We start from the raw sequence: 4,318 nt of genomic DNA, 5'->3' as shown, positions 1-4,318 counted from the left end.
GCATTCTTTCTTACACGGTATGAAAGCAGTGATTCAATTAAATCGTGATTGATAGGGTGGGCAAATTAGAAATTGAAAATTTGAAAGTGAAGGAGACTTTAAAAGTAACTTAAAGCTCTTCAGTTACAGAGATGGTGCTGTATGTTACCTAGTACTGTACGTGTGTACAAACAGAAAAATGCTAAAACATAGGAAGCAGCAATGCCAGCAAAAAAAAAAAAAGAAGAGTAATGAAATTAACTGTTTTTATCCTTAATTGAGTAAAATTGTTCTTCTTGAAGACTTCAGTAATGCTGAGATTAACTGATCTACAAACACGCAAATGAGCAGGACAGATGAAATGGCCTAGATCTGTTCTTACCCCTTGTTATCCCTCTAAAGAAAAGTTACCCTGAGCCAATTCAAGTCAAGTCCCCCGAACTGACTGATGACACAGCTCTGGAACTCCACGTAACATTTATTGGTTTTGCCCCTGGGAAGACCCAACCCTTTCCATTTATTTCAAGATCTTTACTATCTTGCACTTTTATGAATGTCTCTCATCCAGAAATTCTAGTATCTAAGATGTGACTATCATAAAGCAAGGAATTAGGTGTCAGCTGGATCAAAAGCACCCTGGGCCTGTTACTGGAGAGTCAGTATGGCTGGTTTAAAAGTGTCTATTGACAGTGCGGTGAGCATACTTCAGTTTAGAACCACTTACAGCTCAGTCTATCTGTACTAATCCTTATTTTGCTCATTCCTAAGGCTCGTGGTGTTGTTGACACAGAAACCAGAGCTGTGTGTCGTTGTGTGTACATTGAGGTCTGAATGTACGGCTAGTTGTTGGGTCAGAATTAGTATTAATGCTAGAATACCTAAATAATGTGTTCAGGGCTGGCGCCAGTGGATTCTAGTCAGAAGAAAGTTTATTCATTCTGCCTTCCAGAAGTGGAAATATAATACACACTCTCTTGCAGAGATCATAAGAACCATTTTAGCCGTTCAGTTATTCGGCCTATCTAGTCCGTTTATTTTTTAAGGAACTAATCAAGGTTCTCATTCAGACATTTCTTGAAAGAATCCAGGTTATCAGCTGGAACACCATGGCTGGGCAGCTTGTTCCACTCTCCTACACCCCTGTGGGTAAAGAAGTGTTTCCTGTTCACTTCAAAGGATCATATGAAGTATTGGAACAAGTTATAGGTTTATTCCATGCTGAAAAAAAGAAGAAAGAGAACACAACGTTTCGGCCGTGGAGCCTTCTTCAGGTGTCCCGGTAGTCCATATGAAGTATTGGACTACCGGGAAACTGATGTCTTTAATAATCACAAAAGAAACTGCAGAGAAAAATAAACCAGGCACTGGAGGAACAGTGAATATAAAAAACTGCTTTAGTAATTTCAGATTGTGTCCTTTAGCACAGCAGAGTCACTGTTCTTCTTCATTTTAATTTGTTACGAGTTTTTGACAACTTAATATTATACACCTGCGTAGGGTGTCACGGTGGCGCAGTGTTTAGCATTGCTGCCTCGCAGCGCTGGGGCCCTGGGATCAGTTCCAGACCTGGGGTGCTGTCTGTGTGGAGTTTGTATGTTCTCCTCATGTTCATGTGGGTTTACTCTGGGTGCTCAAGGTTCCTCCCACTGTCCAAAGACATGCTGGTGGGTTATTAGGCTCCTGGGAAAACTGCCCCTGGTGTGGATGTGTGCGTGTCTGTGTCTGTGTGCCCTGCGATGCACCAGCATCCCATCCAGGGAGTAACCTGCCTTGCGCCTGTTGCTGGCCAGAATAGGCTCTGGCACCCACCACAGCCCAGAATTGTAGTTATAAACAGATGGATCAACTGTGTATAATATAATCATACGCTGGAATTAAAATAACAAAATAGTATACAATACACTACACTACTAACAGTATTGTATCATTTCTCATGGAAACACAATAGGTTTGAAATGAAATTGTACGGACCTCTCTTCATGTTGGCAGTGTTATCAAGCATCAAGTTGCGAAGCGAAAATGATGATTTTTTAAGGATAAAATAATAAAAGTAAATAAAATCATAAAAGTTTCTAGGTGACCCAAGAAAAAAAGCTGCCTGCACCGTCAGTCTGTAGCCACGCCCACTCGAATGACATCTGTCGCAGGCCACGCCCCGCGCACCTGTGCGCCAGGTTCTGCTGGAGAGAGCGGAGCTGAGTGAGTTTGTTCCGCGTCTTTTGTGATTCTTTTTTTATTTTTCCTTTATTTTAATGTAGATATAAATTTAACCAATGTAATAATGTACTTTATACCTCGCAAAAAGGGTAAAACACGTATTTTCGTTGGGAGCTAAATAGCATTTTTGAATTCAAGCTTTCTCTCTTCCAACGCTTCCCTTATTTTGAACAAGCCACTTTTGTGTTACACAAACGACGTGTGTATTCGTTTTACATCGAAGAAAAGCTCATTTGTAGCAGTAAAGACACTGCTGTATTGGCAGAATGCAAACGTCAATTTACGTATGTTTCTTTATCTTAATTTTCGTGAACTCTTGTGCATTTATCCAAAACCGAAAATAGGCTACCTAGAAGGTTAAAGATTTTTAATCATTCTCTGGAATATGTTGTGTGATTATGTTCTTATATTCCTAGTAAAAATTATCTGGCAACTAATGCTTTTTTTAGTTTCAGTGGTCGTTAAATTCTAAATCCTGCTGTTTTTGTGTTTTCAGTTAAGTGTCTTCGGGCAGGACACGAGTCGCACTGAATCATGGAAGTATAAACGTAAGTATAATCATTTTACTCATTTCTCTACACGCATCTTTTTAAAATATATTCTGCTCTATCGGCCCTAGTGAAAACGCCGTTTGCTGCTAAAAACCTTGGTTTTAATTATCTTTAAGTTCTCGTTTAAATATTTGTTCTTGTGTTTCCAGTTTGGTGTCTTCGGGCAGGACACGCTTGGCTCAGCTGCTGGAATTGTCTGTGTAAGTATAAACCTTTTTATTCGTTTACACGTATCGTATTGAAGTACACTGTATACTGCTGTTGTTGGAAAAGTGATGTACTTTGTCAAAAGAAGACTCAACTAGGCGATTCTAGATTTCTTCACGGCAGAAATGAGTTTGACCCGACAACACTGCAGGCCTGCTGTTTATAGAAACCTATAAAGATATTAATTAATTGCTTATGTGTTAACTGAACTGTTTCAGAAAAAGAATATGCTAAAAGGGAAATATTGAAAGAAACACATTCGAATGTGGTAGTTTCTAATCGATACACTGTAACTATTGTCTCTCCCCTATTCACACTTAAAATGTGGACCTTAAATATAAGTACTTCATGGATAGGAACATTTTATGTTGCACTAGGGTAATTGCTTTATTTTTTAAATGTGTCAGTCAATACAGAAGCTCGATCTAACTATCTGGGATCATTTCGAGATTGTAACCAATCTTAATACTGATTTCTGTTTTTTTGCAGGAAATGCAACGAAGTTCCAGTCTTCATTCCTGTCGCTGCCTCGACTGATAACTCGGAGAAACAGTAACGTGCTGTATGTTTCTGTGTTTTTTCTTGTAGTTTGCAAATGTTTTCTTACTCTGTTGACTTGTAACACTATTTAGTGTTAATGTAGCCGTGCTTTGACACTTTGTAATTGCAATGCATGCTCATTTTCACTTTGAAGCCTGTGCATCCGACGTATTGTAATGCTTTATTTTGTATGCCATTTTCGCTCAATAAATTGTTGATTGAACCTTGATTTTGTTCTTTCATTTCTTGTGCAGAGTTTTGTTCCCCCTTGGCCCTGAAAAACCCCGGTGTTGGTGAGTTTTTTGGCGGAGAGATTTTGCTTACAGTTTGTGGCCGCAAGGGGACGCCCTATCGCTTTTTGACTTGAAAAGGTCAAAGGCTACCCCCTTTTTAAGCGTGTCCAGATTTTCCCGCCAAAAAACTTAGTATCTGGGGTTTTTCTCGGGGTGTGGTAGCAATCTTGCCGAGCCTCGCCCACCCCCCCTCATTGGAGAGGGGTAGGCAAGGGCTGGCTGATTGACCGCAGCTCTAGCCAAGCCCACTCGCTCCCGGCAGGAGAGGATGGCAGGTTGGTGGTGGCTTTGGTCCCTGCAGAGAGGCAGGTCTCCTGGGGTGTGGACTTAGAAAGCTGTCAGTTGCAAGCTGTGACTGATGGGCTGAGTCCGCCCCGGGTGCCTCCTCTCTCTCGGGCCGAGGCCATCTCCAGCCTGCCTTCCCCTCCTGCTGGGAGTGAGGGGGCTTGGCTAGAGCTATCCTCCCTTCTCCTCCCCCCAGGGCTAGACCCACGCTCCCTCCTAGGGACCCTTTCCCCCCCAGACTATCTA

Source organism: Lepisosteus platostomus, chromosome 19 (genome assembly GCF_059453375.1).
Source record: "Lepisosteus platostomus isolate fLepPlt1 chromosome 19, fLepPlt1.hap1, whole genome shotgun sequence".
In the NCBI taxonomy this organism is placed as follows: Eukaryota; Metazoa; Chordata; class Actinopteri; order Semionotiformes; family Lepisosteidae; genus Lepisosteus; species Lepisosteus platostomus.
This window is presented reverse-complemented; position numbering follows the sequence as displayed.